Source organism: Epargyreus clarus, unplaced genomic scaffold, assembly GCF_041222505.1.
Source record: "Epargyreus clarus isolate Ecla_fem2 unplaced genomic scaffold, WU_Ecla_fem_2.2 ptg000013l, whole genome shotgun sequence".
Lineage (NCBI taxonomy): Eukaryota > Metazoa > Arthropoda > Insecta > Lepidoptera > Hesperiidae > Epargyreus > Epargyreus clarus.
In genome coordinates, this window is record NW_027332221.1 from 1,153,101 (window position 1) to 1,173,966 (window position 20,866).

At 33.6% G+C, this 20,866-nt stretch overlaps 1 pseudogene; it reads left to right on the plus strand.

Annotated features, from left to right (window-relative positions):
- The first annotated feature begins 9,552 nt into the window (after positions 1-9,552).
- Positions 9,553-20,514, plus strand: LOC140746647 (glutathione S-transferase theta-1-like; annotated as a pseudogene).
- Positions 20,515-20,866: the final 352 nt, after the last annotated feature.

Below are 20,866 nucleotides of genomic sequence, written 5' to 3' on the forward strand. Positions count from 1 at the left end.
TTATGAAGGGAATAATTTTATTAAGCAATTTTTATTTTGAAAACGATTTTGTAACTTTTACTTTAGCGATTCGATATATCAGGGACATCCCTTTCCATATTAAAAAAGAAACCTATATTACTGTCAATAAACTTACGATAACATCAAATGTTGCCATGTCAATAAAAACACCATGGAACAAGATATAATAATAATGTTTATTTCTTGCTTATATTTTAAAAGACATCGTTATTGATATAATTTTATCTAATCCATGGTTACTATAATTACTGGGACATGGGATTAGATATAACAAAAACTCAGCAAAAATTGAACTTCTGCACTTTAAACTTTAACCTATACTTGGTTTTCCATCTGCATCAACTAACTAATAGCACATAATATATGATTGATCGGTTAATCAAGTGAGTGTCCGTGAAACTAGCACAGCATTTGCCAGCAGAGCACTAAAAAATGAGAGTTCTATTCGCATGCACAAGAGTTCTATAGTTCCTGATAGTTTTCAGGAATAGTTCTGGCGATTTCACGGAGATAAAGCAGAATGAAATAATGCTCTGCTAACTTCACACAGCAGAGCATTTTCTAGGAAATTGAAGAAAAAGCCATTGATTAGTGTAATTAGCTAATATCTAGAGTTCCTAATAGTTTTCAGCGATAGTTCTCGCGATATACCCTGAAAAAAGAATTACTGATAAAATAAACTGGCAACAATTTAAATAAAAAAAAATATGCAAAAAGGTTCTCTAAAAGCGGAAACTCGTCGATTTTGCAAAGTCGAGTAATAAAATTATACCTTTGAACAATAGCTGTCCCAGAAACTTACACTAAAGTGCCAGCAGAGCATATTGGAACAGTAAAAATCGGAAGGATTTTAGACATTTTTTTTAATTATTTCCACGCAACCAGGGCATGGGAATTCATCGGTTTTACATAGGCTAGTAATTTAAGTATATTTTAAAAATATAATCAATCCCAGAACTCACACTAAAGTGCCAGCAGAGCATACTAGAATAGCAAAAATCAGACGGAATTTCGACAAATATTTTTTCAATCATGTCCACGTAACCAGATGGCGGGAACTCATCGATTTTATATAGACTAGTAACATAGCTACAATTTAAAAATATAACCAATCCCAGAACTCACACTAAAGTGCCAGCAGAGCATACTAGAATAGCAAAAATCGGATAGATTTTCGACAAATATTTTTTTTCAATCATGTCCACGTAACCAAATAGCGGGAACTCATCAGTTTTATATAGACTAGTAACATAGCTACAATTAAAAAATATAACCAATCCCATAACTCACACTAAAGTGCCAGCAGAGCATACTAGAATAGCAAAAATCGGATGAATTTTGAACAAATATTTTTTTTCAATCATATCCACGTAACCAGATGGCGGGAACTCATCGGTTTTATATAGACTAGTAAGATAGCTACAACAATAAAATATAAATAACCCCAGAACTCTCACTAAAGTGCCAGCAGAGCGTAATAGAATAATAAAAATCAGATGGATTTTCGACAAATATTTTTTTTTCAATCATGTCCACGTAACCAGATGGCGGAAACTCATCGGTTTTATATAGACTAGTAACATAGCTACAATTTAAAAATATAACCAATCCCAGAACTCACGCTAAAGTGCCAGCAGAGCATACTATAATAGCAAAAATCGGATAGATTTTCGACAAATATTTTTTTTTCAATCATGTCCACGTAACCAAATAGCGGAAACTCATCGGTTTTTCATAAACTAGTCACATAGCTACAATTTAAAAATATAACCAATCCCAGAACTCACACTAAAGTGCCAGCAGAGCATACTAGAATAGCAAAAATCGGATACATTTTTGACATATATTTTCATTTAATCATGTCCACGTAACCAAATAGCGGGAACTCATCGGTTTTATATAGACTAGTAACTAGTAACATAACTACAATTTAAAAATGTTTTTTAATTGTAGCCATATTACTTAAATTACATCTGTAAAACAGATGAGTTCCCGCCCCCTGGTTGCGTGGAAATCATTAAAATTATATTTTTCGAAAATCTTTCCGATTTTTAATATTCTAGTATGCTCTGCTGGCACTTTAGTGTGAGTTCTGGGATTGGTTATATTTTTTTATTGTATCTACGCAACTAGTCTATATAAAACCGATGAGTTCTTGCTATCCGATTACGTGGACATGATTGAGAAAAATATTAGTCGGAAATCCATCCGATTTTTGCTATTCTAGTATGCTCTGCTGGCACTTTAGTGAGAGTTCTGGGATTGGTTATATTTTTAAATTGTAGCTATGTTACTAGCCTATATAAAACCGATGAGTTCCCGCCATCTTGTTACGTGGACATGATTGAAAAAAAATATTTGTCGAAAATCCATCCGATTTTTGTTATTCTGGTATGCTCTGCTGGCACTTTAGTGTAAGTTCTGGGATTGGTTATATATTTAAATTTTAGCTCTGTTACTAGTTTATATAAAACCGATGAGTTCCCGCCATCTGGTTACGTGGACATGATTGAAAAAAATATTTGTCGAAAATCCATCCGATTTTTGCTATTCTAGTATGCTCTGCTGGCTCTTTAGTGAGAGTTCTGGGATTGATTATATTTTTAAATAGTAGCTATGTTACTAGTCTATATAAAACTGACGAGTTCCCGCCATCTGGATACGTGGACATGATTGATAAAAAATATTTGTCGAAAATCCATCCGATTTTTGCTAGTCTAGTATGCTGTGCTGGCACTTTAGTGTGAGTTCTGGGATTGGTTATATTTTTAAATTGTAGCCATGTTACTAGTCTATGTAAAACCGATGAGTTCTTGCCATCTGATTACGTGGAAATAATTGAAATAAAATATTAGTCGAAAATCCATCCGATTTTTGTTATTCTAGTATGCTCTGCTGGCACTTTAGTGTGAGTTCTGGAATTGGTTATATTTTTAAATTGTAGCTATGTTACTAGCCTATATAAAACCGATGAGTTCCCACCATCTGGTTACGTGGACATGATTGAAAAAAAAATATTAGTCGAAAATCCATCCGATTTTTGCTATTCTAGTATGCTCTGCTGGCACTTTAGTGTGAGTTCTGGGATTGGTTATATTTTTGTATTGTAGCTGTAATACTAGTCTATATAAAACCGATGAGTTCCCGCCATCTGGTTACGTGGAAATAATTGAAATAAAATATTAGTCGAAAATCCATCCGATTTTTGCTAGTCTAGTATGCTCTGCTGGCACTTTAGTGTGAGTTCTGGGATTGGTTATATTTATAAATTGTAGCCATATTACTAGCCTATGTAAAACCGATGAGTTCCTTCCCCCTGGTTACGTGAAAATAATAATAAAAAAAGTTTTGTCGAAAATCTTTCCAATTTGTACTATTCTAGTATGCTGTGCTGGCACTTTAGTGTGAGTTCCTGGGACAGTTATTGTACAAATGTATCATTTTATTACTAGGCTTTGCAAAATCGACGAGTTTCCGCTTTTAAATAACCTTTTTGCATATTTTTTTTTGGTTAAATTGTTGTCAGTTTATTTTATCAGTAAACTTTTTTTTAAGTTTATTTCGCGAGAACTATCACTGAAAACTATTAGGAACTCCAGATATTAGCTAATTACACTAATCAAAAGCTTTTTTTTCTATTTTCTAGAAAATGCTCTGCGGTGTGAAGTTAGCAGAGCATTATTTCATTCTGCTTTATCTCCGTGAAATCGCCAGAACTATTCCTGAAAACTATCAGGAACTATAGAACTCATGTGCATGCGAATAGAACTCTCATTTTATTTCATGGTGATCTGAAATATAATTGAGAATTACAATGTAGTATCCTTCTTCCCACTCGTCGGCATCGCGATTGTTTAGCCTTTAAAAACAAAAAAGTTTAAAGACCACTGACACTGCGTATGACAGTGACACTATATTGACAGCTACCTCACTTCTTTTTCGCGCTTCCAAGGCATCGTGATACTATTTTTTCAAAGTTTTGTTAAACGTGTATAGTGAAGCAAAGCTAGTGAAAAAATGAAGGAAATGGAAACTAGGAATGAAGAATCACGTCTGCGTAGTTGTAGTCGCAGTAGCAGGGATTTACGACGCAATTCTTCGGATTGGATCACCGGTTCAGAGGTTATGTACAAATTACTTACCAGGTATGTAAGAAAATAATGCATTATTCACCTTTTACAGTATATGTGCACGACTATAAAAATGCCTAAATAACTAACATATTCTCAGAAAGAAACTATATTGTTCGAAAAACTTTCTCGTATCTACAACTTCAAAACTATTCATGCACGCCAATCTCGCTGTTGCACATTACAGACACCAAACAGTGCTCATATTCGCCATTAACCGTAAGATGCTTGCATTTTTATGCATATAATTTAGCAATTAATGGTCCAAATATAAAATGCACCCGAGCCATTGAGTAGGAGATACTCGTTGCGTCGCTTTGTCGACACTAAATGTTTCCCATGTTCACCATTAAGCACGAGATGCTGGCCCTAACATTTATATGTGGCAAATGTTCAAATATTCAAAGAGTCACAACCGTCGAGTACGAGATACTCCTAGTGTTACTTTGTTGACACTAAACGGTTCACTCATTCGCCATTGAGTACGAGATACTCGCGCTAACATTTCTATGTGGCAAGTGGTCGAATATACAAAGCATCAGAACCGTCGAGTACGAGATACTCCAAGTGTTACTTTGTTGACACTAAACATTTCACTCATTCGCCATTGAGTATGAGATACCTGCGCTAATACTTATATGTGGCAAATGGCTTGAATGCTTCCATCACTAGCTATTGCACTAACAATACACAGTATAAAGCATGAATGATTTATAAGCACCAAGCTAGAGCTGCTACAACACAAGGTTATGCCAACCCTGTTATACCAACTCTGACAAAATAATTTTCAGAACCAGCTATAATTTCAGGAATCATTCATGGAGTTATTGCAAATAGCAAAACATATTTGTAACTTTATGACAAAACAGTGTCCTAACAGAAATGGAAAATATTATGTCAACATACTGGGACAACGAGTGAATACAATAATATCATCAGAGTTCTCTAAAATTGGGAGGTATATGTGAAGCAACTGGATGAATAACATATTCCAATGAGAACTGAGGAAATCAACCTGGTACATTTTGATGCTCTTCTCAGAATAACACTTTAACTAGTGCTACCTATAAAGGTCATAATAGGTAATTTATGCTCCACCACAATACACACGATAAAAATATGTGCAATACATGGTGGAGAACAGAAAATAGGAATCATCATATTGCTGGTGCGCTAACCCATAACAAATATAACCCCGTGCATATAAGAATCTTATCAGGATTCACCGCACAGCATGATGCTTATGAGCTCATGTAACGGAATCATACTGAAGACATTGAAACTCACTTAGCTGCATTACAAATGATAGAAGACTAACTATCTTATCAGAAAACAATGTCTAAAATAGACATTTGTGACATAAATGTTTTATGCAGCACCCCGTTGCCAATTTGAAATTGGTTGAGATTGGTCGTTCCACACAAATCAATTGTGTTATATGATATTAAAATTTAATATATGGCGTCAAGATAAAAATCTTACAACATTGATGACAAAATTATCTTTGTATACTAGTTAATCCAATGCTCGATCTCAAATGGTAATAGATGTGCTCCTCACATTATCATATCACATACACACTGGTGTATATACATGACAACTGTTTCATGTTAACCTGAAATAGAACAGAAGGCATGCTCTCTCAAAAGAACCACCTCAGGAGGACAATGATTAAGCAAACAAGACTCCGGCTTATTGATACTGACACATATCTGTCCAATATATTTTTAGTCACATGAAGAAAGAATACTATAAGTATCTCATATATTGGAACCAGCGTCTGAAGTCCTAGCTTTGATAGTAGCATTCTGTGTTAATACCTCAACACAATTGAGCAGAGTTCATTGATTTGTTATGGATACTCTATAGTTCCTACTCAATTTCAGCTGTTTTATAAGCAAATAACAGGTACCTATACATGGCTCAAAGTAAACAATATTACATGGGTTATATTGTAGTACCTCTTACTCACATATATACAAATTATGTATAGTAAAATTTAATCAGTTACCAGCTATATAAAGCTGTTTGATTTGATATCTTGTGGGCTAGGTATATGAATATCCTAACATCCAGATTAGGTGTATTTCAAGATATTGCGGATTTCAGGAAATACTCGTATTATTAAGGTATAACTCTAAGGAGATTTGTATCAAGTGTACAATCAGAACTATAATGCACCACTTAACTACTGGTACAGAGTACCTACTTAAAGTCATTGAGCTTACATAACATATATAACTCTATTATATAAAGATGTAACTTGAATTGAAGTTTTTAAATTATCTATTTAATACATTGGTTTACAGTGATAATCAATCCAGAAGTCTGGAGTTGTCTTTGGACACAAATACCTTTATGATTTATTCTAAGGCCAGGTACTATAACAATACCTGCAATACTATAACAATACAAATGTGCTAAATAATAAATGTCCATACTTGTAAATAGTTCAAAAACCTTGTTAAGTATTACTTATTTATATGGCATATGTGACATAAATGCAAATATGTGAATGTCAAGAGTGAACTTTATGTACAAATGTGAGAATTTATACAAAATTAACATTTTGGATTTCGTTACACTTATGTTTCAGTGACTCAATAGGAATAAATACAGTAATAATTAAAGGTTTGGAAGTTCAGTCCACAAACATATGGGTAATTATTAAATATCTGCACATATTTTTCACTTTTACATGTACAGTAAAACTGCTTAAAATATGAGGCTGATCATCATGAAAAAATTGACTAAAGATTATTGGTGCCTATGTAATGCTCTACAACAGAAGCCTGGTACTCCCAACATTACAAAAAGCAATCAAATATTAACATACTACTTATATTGTTGCTTAAACATTTCCTTTAGCAACACCAGGTTTATATAGAAACATGCATCATACATTTATACACCAGTCATCAGGTCAAAAAATAACACAGCAGTCCATTAATCCTGGAATAAAGACAAGCATAATATGAGAATTGCTATTGCACTTAAGTCTTCATAATGTCTATGTTAGTTACACTAAAACTGAAATTGTTCTCATTTCATAATGAAGCTTAGGCTAAGGGTAAATAATGTCCACCATGGTAATATGTGACACATTAATGATATAAAAGTAATAACAATATTATTATATCATGTGAATGGCCAGCCATTAATATGATATCTTCTTTGGGTCTTTTATGCCTAGTGTGTATACCTAGATGCTCTTATAAAACATAAAACAAAGAAAGTAAGCTGCATGTCCAATCAATTTTCAAATGTAAATCTAGCATCCCTAGAATTAATAGGAATTCCTTAGGGGTATGTGTGATGAACGTTACTATATAGGACACACATGGCAGACATCTGGCCTGGAACAAAGAAAACTATATTATATATACAAATTATTATTATAATTATTATATATAGAAGATTTATCTACTTTCCTTTTCTTAAAGAATTAAGATGGAGAAAAATGTGGGTAATAACTTTATAATTTATCACTGTCAGAGCTGTAACTAGAACCAGTTGTGTTAGTAATCATTACAGGCTAAGTAAGCCAGAACCCCATGGAAGTTATAAAATATTTGACTTATTAAAACTGAATTAATCCTGGGAATGCTCAGCATAAATACTTTTGAGTCAAGATAAGCTTTTCTGGTCTAGTCATGAATGGGGTTTGAAATAATCATATACATAAATACTGCTATGAAAACTGATATCAACTTTTACATACACATAACTGATAGTTACACACATTTTTAGGAAAAGATGTTAGATGGAAAGTCAGATTGGATTTCAAAAGGAAACACATCATAAGCTTTCCAACCAACCATATAGATATGTAACTTTACAGAGGGCATGCATAAGCATGGTACAGCAAAAAGTATAAGTAACTTTTGCAAATCTGATATATACCTACAAAAACAGGAAGTCATATAAAACTAAAATGTTTCATTGATCTAAGAATGATCATGTCCCTCCTGAACATGCACACTAATATAAAGAAACAAAGTAGGTATAACACCCAATATTATACCGGGTATACCTACAACATAAAATATAAATTTATCTCACATGGGGCATATATCATCCCAAGATCAAATCAAATACCCAATCATAATTTGTCAATAAATAATGGTATTAATTCCTTAATATTCAACATGGGATGGCTTCCTATTTTAATAATATTGGAATACATACGATGTACCTACTGGTACATTTAAGTATAGTATTATATAAAAGTACATTATTATATAATGCACATCACATATGAAACATATTTATACGTATATTGCTATATAGCAAAGGAAATAGTATTATTTGTGTCAATAAAATTGACCAAGTAATTCATTCTACACATAATTATGACATACTATGGAGGGTAGAAAACATATTTTCGACCTTGTATGTATTTATTTTTTGCAAGGTGCAAAAGCTTGAATTGAATAATCATTAATACTGACTAAATTACAATATTACTATTATTATTATTGGCCAATTTTAGTAATAATATATTTAGAGAAAAATATTGCATTATTATTGCACTGAATATTATTTCATCTAATTCAGAGGGAATCTCACTTAGTACTATGTGTTTCAGAACATTTCATCCATATTATACAGTAAGAATAAATATTCAGTTAGCAATCCTAATAATTATGTATATTTTATAATTATACCTAATTAAGAGAAAAATTTCTTATTAATATCATATTTTCATATTGTATTTTTATATATATATATATATATATATATATATATATATATATTTTATTATTGAGAATAAATCTCATTAAGCACTATGGATTTCACAACATCTCATCCATATGATGCAGAACAAATAAATATTCAGCAATGTAATTAAATCCATATAATAATATATATGTATGGTAATAAATCTTTAATTTAATTACATGTCCCATTGTTGCAGTTGTCTCTAAACATCTACATTGTAATTCTCAATTATATTTCAGATCACCATGAAATAAAATTGAAAATTAGACGAGCTTACCTGTAAGCGAAGTCTGATTATAATTTTATGAATGGTGATCTGAAATATAATTACCCACCCTCCCAAAATCAAAACCCATACTGCAACAATAAGAACAAAAGAGTCTCCTAGATATAGACAGCATGCATATTATCAAGGAGACTAAGTTGGAAATGATAGACTCTAAATTAAGTGAGGTAGCTGTCAATATAGTGTCACTGTCATACGCAGTGTCAGTGGTCTTTAAACTTTTTTTGTTTTTAAAGGCTAAACAATCGCGATGCCGACGAGTGGGAAGAAGGATACTACATTGTAATTCTCAATTATATTTCAGATCACCATTCATAAAATTATAATCAGACTTCGCTTACAGGTAAGCTCGTCTAATTTTCAATTTTTAGTGCTCTGCTGGCAAATGCTGTGCTAAGTTCACCAACATAAATGAAATTTTGTGATATTTATCTAAAATTATAAGTCTGTGGATTTCTTTCCGGTTCTGGCGGTCAAAGTCAATTACGGACGGTCAAAGTTTGATTTTTCGTTTGTTTTTGTTTACGTTGTCTTGTCAAAGTTCAAATTTGAAATATTATCACCAAAATTTGAGAGAGTGTATACAATAAGATCATTTAATTTTTTTTAAATAAAAATGCCTCTCAAACTGTATTACGACCTTATGTCCCAGCCTTCTAGAGCGTTGTATATACTATTGAAAACTGCGAAATGTGATTTTATACCGAAACGAGTTGATCTGCGCAAAGGTACCTTAATTGTGCATTATAATTATATTAAATACATTAAGACGGCCAAACCCTACGCTAAAGAAGGTCGATTGATGATGTAATGACGTGACTAGGAGTGAGGCGTATATATCGGAACAGTTAAAAACAACAGTTGTCATTGAAATGCATTGTGGAACTGTTATCTATACCTATAGGAAACTGTTCCAGTTCCACAACAGCCTGAATCTCAACCGAAACATGTTCCTCTCTATTCTAGCTTATGGAGTTTACCTTTGTTAAAAAGTGATAGCACTTACGAAACATGCTCTTCTCTGTTCTAACTTACGGAGCTTACCTTTGTTAGAGAGAGCTAGCAGCTGTTACGAGGTGAGAACAGGTGTTGTTGCATTCGTTCGGATACACGAACTGAATGACATACAAAAACAGATGTAAACATTCTATTATTACTCATACAAAATATATGCATTATAAAGCATACACGTACTAAATGTACACATTTAATACTTTAAATTTGAAATATGTATTTTTAATCTTCACATATTGTTGTGTAGACAAATATTATAAAACTAATATTACCATAACTTGTCGGGAATGATTGCGTATGCGTGTATCCAAACTTTTTTTCCTAATAAATTCAAATTTATTTGACGTTTGTGTTTGTTGTGTTTTGGAGAGTTGTGTACGAACTTTGTTTTGGTTGTGTTGGAAAACAATTAACAAAATTTCGAAAACATTTAACAAATGATTCATAAAAAATTCGCGTTGTATATTGCTTATGTAAATAGTTAGTTACGTTAGTTAATTAAGTTTGTGTTTTGTATATAATATGTCGTCGAATAAGAAAATCAGTGTCGTGTGGGATCATTTCACAGACATTGGGAACTTTCAGGGGGTGTGTAATATTTGTAAATTAAAAATGTCATATAAATCGTCAGTAACCAATTTAAAAAAACATTTAGAGCGTAAACATCCCACTGTTTGCGTTATAAGGCGCAACGAAATATTGCCAAACAGTAGAACTCAAGAGACTAGTGTTCCTGTACCAAGTGGTAGCAGCCATGAACCTACCAACAGCACTAACAGCACAGAAATTACTCAGGGCTCTGCACGAAGGACATACGGTCATCCAGCTATAACAGATTATATGCCTAAACGTCGCGGCAATATAGAAAAAAAAATCATAGATGAAAAAGTTATGCAGCTTTTTATATTAGATTACCAACCATTTCGCATGGTAGAGGACCGGGGCTTTAGAGACCTTATGCATCTAGCATTTCCGAACTACGTCATACCCAGCCGAAAATACTTTGCTAATAATTTATTGCCATCTTTATATGAATCAAAGAGGAAGGAACTAAAATCAATATTAGAAAGGGACGTCAAGTCTGTATGTATCACTGTTGACATTTGGTCAACACTAGCTAATGACGCAATGATGGCTATGACGGCTCATTATATTGAAGAAGAGTCATGTGAGTTGCGCTATTGCTTATTAGACTGCATACCTTTAGAAGAGGCTCACACTGCCAGCAACTTGGCTAAAGTTATGAGGCAAATAATTGATGAATGGCAGTTGTCAAACAAAGTTTTACTAGGGGTATCAGACAATGGTAGCAATATTAAAAATGCCATAGAAAAGGAGCTTGGTTGGAAACGTTTTCCATGCTATACCCACACGCTCAATCTCGCTGTAACTGATGCCTTACAAGCAAATGAGGTAAATGACATTGTTAACAAAGTAAAGAAAATAGTAAGACAGTTCAAACAAAGCAATGTGGCTTGGCAGAAGCTTAAAAAGTATCAAGAACAGTCTGGGAATCCTCCAAGAAGACTAATCCAAGAAGTGGCCACTCGCTGGAATTCAACATTTTACATGTTGCAGAGGTGTGTAGAACTCCAAGAATCTCTTAATAGTGCCATGATAAACTTAAGCATGGAGGTTTTAACATCTTATGAGTGGCAAATGTGCAAGGAACTTTGTATAGTGCTTGCACCTTGTGAAGAGGTAACAAGGGAGCTCAGTGGAGAAAAGTATGTTACTGGGAGCCTAGTTATTCCTATAACTATGGGCCTAACACAGGCATTGCTAACTTTGGAGTCTGATAACTTTATGCCAGCAGTTGAAAAAGTAAGGCAAGACATACTAGGGAATATTAAAAATAGATTCAACAATCTAAGCCGTAGCAGAACATACACAAATTGTATGTTCTTGGACCCACGTTTCAAGCTGTATTTTGAAGATCCGGCGACAGCAGAAGACACAAAACGTAGAATAATTGCTCTAGTTGTGCAAGAACAAAATAAAGCACTTCAAAATAATAATACAACATCTGAGGATAATAACAACACATTGCCGACTCCAACTCAGGGAAATAAATCTATATGGGATGATTATCATCAGAAAATGAAAAATATTCAGCCTGATGGTACTGCACACTCTAGAGCTATTGTGGAAGTACAGAGATACCTAGATGAAAAAATCCTCTGTAGACAGGACTGCCCACTTAAGTGGTGGAAAACACATAGGGCAATCTATCCTCACCTCTATCAAATTGCTATACAAAGGTTAAACGCGATGGCATCCTCGGTTTCCTGTGAGAGAGTGTTTTCGGCTGCAGGGAACATTTTAAATGAAAGAAGAGCTCGACTAGGAATAAGAAAATTGCAGCAATTGATATTCTTAAATCAGAACATGTAAATATGTAAATAGAAAAACTATAACCATAGAAAATATTGTACATATAACTGTATATAATGTACAAAATATATGATTATGTATATATTGAATTGAAAACCTTTAAATGCGCCAGCTTGATTATTAGCAGTATTTTGTAGTGTCATAAATTTTGCAAAAAAAATCTAATGTTCATTTTTAAAAGTCAAGCTGTCAGTCCTAAGCCTGTTAAGCATGAAGGATGGTTTTCACTTCTGGAACCTACACTGAAAACGCTTTTTAAGCACTGATTTTATACCTAATAGCTATTTCTTTTCACACTGTTACAGCACAACAGGCTGTTATTTTGGAACAGGTTTTTGAAACTGTTATCTTATTGAAACAGGAACAGGCGGAACAGGTTCCTTGTTTTGCCTGTTACAGACCACTCCTAGACGTGACGCTGTTGCGTAGGCATGAGAGTCGGATTTATAGTTTCAAGATTAAATTTGTCTATTGGTGGTTTTCACGATAAGCGTATGACGCGCTCAATGGCTGTAGAATAATAAACCATAATTCCTTAACTGCTCTATGAGAGTCACTTGAATGGTGTCACAAGCGTTAAGCCTATGGAATTATAGATTTTTAAAAACTATGAATTTATTATGATGATATGTATTTAGGATAGTGCTTCTTTTGCTTTACAAAATATCACTGCTGTGCTCAGGCCTCCTCTCAGAATGAGGAGGATTAGGCCATAGTCCACTGCGCTGGCTATGACCATGTATTGGTAGACTTCACATAGCCCTTGAGGCCCTTTTCTATTTTTTAAGATTTCTCAGGTATGCATGTTTCATACAATATTTTCACAGTTAAAGTAAGCAATAATTAATTTCTAATATTCACATAACTTTGAAAAATCAGATGTGCATGCCTGGGATTCGAACCTTGTATGAGGGGCTATCACTACTGCTCTACAAAATAGCAATGGACAATTTAATGAATATTCCAGGTGAACACTACACTGAGGAATTTACGGCTATCAACAGATTTCAGAGGGTCCCTTTGATTGAACACAATGGCTTTGTTCTTACAGAAAGGTATATTATACATTTATTTATTTTATTTATTTTGTACACCTTAATCTAAGGGTTAGAAAGGGTAAACTTAATGCCTAATGCCATTCTCTGCCAATCGACCCTGGGTGATGGCGCTAACATGGTACGTTGTTATTGGATACTTAATGAGATTGAGTTTCTTGGCCATTGATGAAAAGCTCATGATAATCTTAGTATGTTATTTATATACATTTGAAATGTTATGTAGTTTTGTAAATTGTTACAAGTGAGGCGACCTCTCGCTACTGGTCAACAAATGGCGCCACAAGTGTTCTGAATCACGCTATCAAAGTTTTCTCAACATCTCGTACATATACAAGCTCCGAACAGAGAGTGTTGGAGCACAGCCACTCCCCAGGCATAAACACCTAGCCTGGTGGGGGATCTTACTTTGCCAAACTAGAAAGTTTATTATTAATAGATGATTAGTAGAACTTAATTTTTTCGTCTTAAAAGTAGGTAAATTTAGAGGGGAAATAATCACTGTAACATATTCAACAGTTTTTGAAGTCTACTAATCTATACAGAATGCTTGTGGTTTTGCCGATGATTTTGTGATTTTTTTTCAGTGTTGCCATAATAAAATACTTGGGTAGAGAAAACTTAATACCAGAGAGTTTGTACCCAAAGGATAACAAGTTGCAGGCGAGAGTGGATGAATATTTGGAATGGCAACACATAGGCTTGAGGCTCCACCTTTCCATGTATTTCAGAGTTAAGGTACATTTTTTAAATCGCTTTTTGTATAAATGTGAAGGTGCCATCAAACCACAGTAGGTTCTACCCACTGAGGTTTGATCCCAGCGACACAACCGGCACACCTACTTCTTCATAAACTGGAGTGTTAAATGCTGCTGTTCTGGTTTGATGAACATGGTAAGGAAGATATGGACATGGTCCAACACATTCCAACTTAGATCTCAGGGGTAGAGGTGCATTTGTAAGCAACCTCAGGTAGGAATCTAATCTTACCTGGGGTTGATTACAGATATTGGTGACAGTAGCCACTAACCATCAGGCGAACTTCATGCTCGTCTGCTACTATTATATTTAAAACAAAATCACCATCATTTATCTTGCATATCCTACACAAAACTCTTGTATTTTCAATGTTTCCTTTATAGTCAAATATTTGTAGGATTTTTTTTTCAAAGGTATGTTCATAGTCTACCAAGCTACACTTGGGTATTGAGATGCATTCATCTTTGATAATTGATATTTGATTTTTTTGTAAATTCCAGCATTTAAACCCTGAATATCAGGCAAACCTCCCAACCCAAGCACAGTGGCGAACTACGAGCAACGCATGGTGCTGGCCCTGGAGACTTTTGACAAACTATGGGTAGGCCAGGGCAATGCGTTTATCACAGGCAATTCTATCACTGTTGCAGATTTATTGGCGGCGTGTGAGTTAGAACAACCAAGTAAGTGTAAAACTTAGTAAGTCCTGTAACAAAAAGTACTTACTTACACTTTTTTGGTAAATATTTCAACTTTAAAATTTAAATAAGTCTCTTAATGGCGCTTAGTAAGCGCTTGTCGCTTGTTACTTTAAAGTGTTGAAATTTAAAGACAGAAATATTTTAGGAATAACCTATATTAAATGTCTGTTTGATATTTCTTACTTTTTTTTTTAGATATTATTAAGCAGAGTAATTATTATTTAGTTCATTTCATCAATTCAAAATTATGTACAGAAGGAATTGAATTTAGAAACTTTATTCTTTATTATCTAATTACATTTAATCCACATTCAATCTGATTTCTATAGTGAAACCTTTTGTTATCATATTAATGTATTCAACAGGAATGGCAGGTTATGATCCCAGTGAGAAGTTTTCCAACATAGCGACTTGGTTGAAGAAAGTAAGGCAGCATTTCAGCTCTCACTATGAAGAAGGACATGTCATTGTGAATAAAATTATTGAGAAGCAAAATAGCGTTAAGTCTAAGATATAAAATCATAGATTTTAATTGTAATGCTTTTAAGTATAAGGTGGTTGTATTGATTAAGCAAAGTTAGTGATGTGGCGACTTCCCGCTACTCGTCAATAGATGGCGCAATGAGTATTCTGAATCACGCTATGGAAGTTTTCTAAACATCTTGTACATTTATAAATTTCGAACTGAGACTATCGGAGCACAGCCGCTTCCCGGGCATGATCACCTTTTTTTTTTTTGTTGACGAGGGGGAAACCTTCAAAAGGTACCCGACGCCGTGGGAGCAACGACGGGTTATGTTGGACTTTTACCGCATTAAAACCCCCCCGGTAACCGTCCTCAGCGCTGCGTAGAGGACACCGGGATCTCCAAAGGAACGCAACCGGAGTCCTCTTGGCGCGTGGCCCCGTCTGGCTCCGTCCAGATGCTTATGAAGCTCGCCACTCCGTGTGGAGCGTACGACGGTATGAGGTCACACATACCATCGTTCTTCCCGGGGTCGCTAGCCAGGCGGTTAGAGCTCCCACTCTTGCCGTCCGCAACCCCGGAAGCCCCCTTTTAGTCGCCTCTTACGACAGGCAGAGGATACCGTAGCCCTATTCTGATCCCGGAACTACAGGGACGTCGCCGGCAGGCGTTACGTGCGCCCGCGGCGGCGCCTCCTCCGAGCGGGTTCAGCGCGCTCCCTGGCTCTTTCGGCGTCTTCCTTCGCAGACATGACCTCGTTGCAGAAGGTGATCATGCCGTCCCAGGCCCCTTTGCGCTGAACCATCGCCCCAACAATGGCCGCCGGAGAGAGATCTTCATCAACTTTTGGACGAGGATCCGACGCTGAGACTCCCATGTCGGGCAGTACTGCAGCGTGTGCTGTGCGGAATCCTCGTCGTTCCCACAGTGGTGACAACGGGCCGTCTCCTCTCTCCGTATCCTGCACAGATACTCACCGAAACAGCCATGTCCGGTGAGTATCTGAGTCAGGTGGAAAGTCACTCGACCTTTACTCCTCAGCCAAGCCACAAGGTTCGGCAGGATCGCGTCAACCACCCATTGATGTATATATGGGCGCAAATCAGTATCTTATGTTTATATTATAACATTTAATGTTTAAAATAATTATTTATGGGTGTAAATCTGTATCTTACGTTTATATTTTTATAATATTTAATGTTTAAAATAATTATTCGTAATTACAATACTGTTATTGATCTAACCTCAATGTCTCTTAGACATTGCACTGACTCTTTCGACTGATTTTAAAACATTGATTTTGTAATTTATTTTTAATAATTCATATTGTTGCATAAACCTTCAAAGTAAAAATCAATTAGATTATTATGACTCTAATTTTATTGTTTTATAAACAAAACTTTGTTTAATTTGCATCCTACTAGTAGCGCCCTCTTTTGGCGATTTATGAAAACTTGTAAGGAATATTTGCGTGTTGTAACGCGCTTGTTTATTAAAACAAATGTAATTTGTGTAAGATAAATTATTTGGAGTAACGTAAAATTCATTATAATATTAATTTTTATTATGTCAATTTTGATTGTCAATGTGGAATTAATATTTAGATTAAAATATGGACGATTTCCGGTAGTACTTCAAAACACTTTGTTAGTCATACCAAATAAATTATATAAATTATAATAATATTAAAATACTTATTCTCGTATTTTTAAAACAATATTTTCAATATAATGTTATTTTATTAACAGTTAAATTTATTGTGAATCACGTCACTTGTTATAACAAAACAAGTGATGTGAGGTAGTTCTTATGCTGTTTGTCACTCGAGTAGTATTTAAGTCCACGCGCTGGTAGAGCGCACAGAGTACTTTATAATATTAGGAATAGAGTCGTCAGTAATTTCAAGGCAAGAGCGCCATCTAGTGGGAAGTTGAATAAACTTTCTACCAATATACATCAGTATACCTCTTCGTATACCTATAATAATTGTATAGCACCTCTGATAAGGTTTCATTTTTATTTTACATATATATTTAAATATTCTGCCATAAGTCGCACAAACTATTTACTTATGGCAGATTTAATAAAAACTGAGATAATGGGAACTTAGGGTACAATAAAACAGAATATACAATTTCCTTCTTCTTTTATTATAATATTTCATTGCTAGTACTTGAATTGTATCTTCTTTATTATTAATTGTAATAGATCCATTAAGTATTTTATTAATGTTTCTGCACCAGTTGAAGATAAAAAACATAGTAGATATATTAAATATCTCACTGACCAAATTAACAAAAACTATGCTCATTACATTTTAAATAATCAATTGTAATTCTAGCATGCAAAATCACCTTAATATAATTTTGGATATTTTCCATTGATGAATTTTTTTCAAGGATATAGTGAACTAAATCCTGAATTGTCGAAAATGTATTTATCAGCCTTTCTGAAGGGTAACTTAGGTATGCCTTATTTTTGTCAAATTCCCGTACTTTTAGGTATTCGGTAGCCTTGTTTGCATCATATAAATTATTTTTGCAAGTTACACATTTTTTGAAAATTCTTTTATGGCATTGCCTTAAAAAAATTTGCAATATGTAACAGGGTATCTGTTACATATTGCAAAGCAGCAATTACTCGCGGATCCCTCTTTTTTATTTTTATATCAATAATAATATTGTCGTTATATACGTGATTTAAATCTATGTCTGCATGCGATTTGCTGGCAATATTATTTTTGATAAAAAATATTTTTTTCATTCATTTAAATATATGACATAAATCTTTTTCGCAATTGGAATCTGGCGAGTAACTGCTACTTAAATTGTTAACAAGTAATGATGCAAACGCAGCTTCAAAACCTGCACATGTTGGAGAATTGTTTCGGTAGCCATGACTTCTTATACTACCGAAAAAATTCTCCAGTGGATCTTGGTTGAAGTGCCTACACCAAATCGATTTTAAATTATATTCATAAAATAATTTATTGCGTAGGCACTCCATGTTTTCTATTGTACGGGACCAATTATATATAGAAGGCACTACACATACTTTTCCTTCTTTAGACACAAACTTCATCAACTTCAAAATCCTTTTAGCCTTAGTCCAGATTTGGTTATGTATTGATTTAGGCGTTAACGATTGCAGTAGTGGTTTTCCACTTCTTTTACATGAGTTCAAATAACTTCCATTCATTGAATCAAACAATTCATCGAAGAATATAATTATGTCGGCCGTGTCTTGACATTCTTTAGGTAATATCCCCTTTTCTGAAAAATAAAATAAATCAGAGATAAGTTAGAAAATGTGTAAAATTTATACAGTATAAGATCTTTATTTTTAACAACATATTATTTAATTCTGTTTTTCTACATTCAACTGTAATGTAGAATAAAGAAAGATCCCACTACTAGCAAGATGGATCTATCAATATTTCCAAGAACAAATACTTTAAATCCAATAATTAGGTTGCCCTTATACTTCATAAATTGTAATAGTTCTCATATCCTTAATAACATGAACAAGAAGTTAATACAAATAACAAAACAATTGCAATGAAAATGTACCTGCTAAGTAGCCCATGCTTGTTCCTACAGTCTGGCTAAAAATCTGTGAGGCATATTTAACCTTCATTTTTTGTATTTTCTGTGGAATACAGTGATACTCATTAATTTTTTTCACTAATTTTATGCCCTTGTATGTGGGAATATTTTCGTAAAATTTTATGATATGTTCCCACTTGGCAATTTTTTGTACTCCATCAAAAATACAAATAAGATTTTTAGTTAATAAATTGTTTCGTATGCCCTTCAATAAATGAGGAACATCAAAAAGTGGAATTATTTCTGTACCATCAATTTCAAAAGTTTTTCTGTTTAATTCCTTTCCGTTCCTCAAGTAATTTATTCTTGTTGCTTCTATTAAATCATTTATGGCACTAACATTAGAAGAGCCTTGATCACAGACAGTAGCCAGAACTGTAAATCCAATGGAATGGAGTTTTTTAATATTTGATTTAATTATCGAAGATAAATCATCTCTTTTAGTGCTTCCTGCACAGAATGTGTAGCTAATGGGCTGTTTATAATTTTTAAAAATTCCTCTGATCATCAACACTAGCACATGATCGGCAATGTCTTTTCGAGTGCACATTCCATTATTCACGAATCCTACAATTTTATCGTGTTTCCTTTTGTAATCAAAATGTGGTGTTATGGCCATTTCATCAAATAATAAACTGCCTAATCTGTCATCTGGCTTCATTGTCTTACCACGCTTTTTGAGATGTTCGAATAAATTCTCATTAATGCCTGGTTTTAATGCAGCTCTGGATACCATTCTACTTAATGTAATTGGTGATAGCAATACAAAAATGTTTTTCAAAAATCTGTAGCATTTAGGGCCCAGCTTATAAATAGATAGTGCCATTATTTTTTCTTCCTCCGTAAATCTTCGGCCCATTTTGTCTTTTTTTATTTCTCTAAACTGCAGAGCAGTAAAAATGGCAGCCAAAGAAGTAAATTTTTTTAGTCTTTCTTGGAATGTTTTATTTTCAGAAAGTTTTAAGGCTCTCTTGATTTTAACAGCAAATTTCGCGTTTTTTGCTGTCAGTTTTTGAATTTCTTTCTGGAGGATATTTACTTTTTTAGGAACTGAAGTTCTTTGAGGGTAAATAATTTTTAAATCTGAAAAGACACAATAAAATTTATATACAGACTAAGGATTACACATTCAAATATAAGTACAAAATTATAAATTATTTTGAAATGAAAACACATAAAATCTGGTAGGTAATATTAGATTATGTACATTTTTTTATATTAATATGTAGATAGCTATTATACCTATTTGAGGAGATGTGACCTGCATTTTTGGTAAACTTTGCAAGTCTTCTGAAACTGGTATGGTTCCTGCAAAGAAAATAAGTAACTTATGTAATTATAAATAAATCATATTATTCATATACTGTCTTTTATTGACACATATATATATATATATATATATATACATACATATATATAATATATATTGATATAGGCTTTGTGAATGTATGATAAACATGATTTAAAGTATTGGCAATTGTAATAATATCAATCCTCAAAAAGTATAGCTATGAGTGGTTTTTCTGAGTTGTATGTGCACTTTAACATTATAGGTGCAATAATATCACTTTTTTGACAGGCAAAATACATATTATAATTGATAGGACTTTTAGTTATTAACTGTGCGAATAGGTACAGAGATTTACTTTAATACACAGTTAAAAGAGACTTCATTTATGCTTATATGTTAGAAAATCTATAAAAACAACTTAT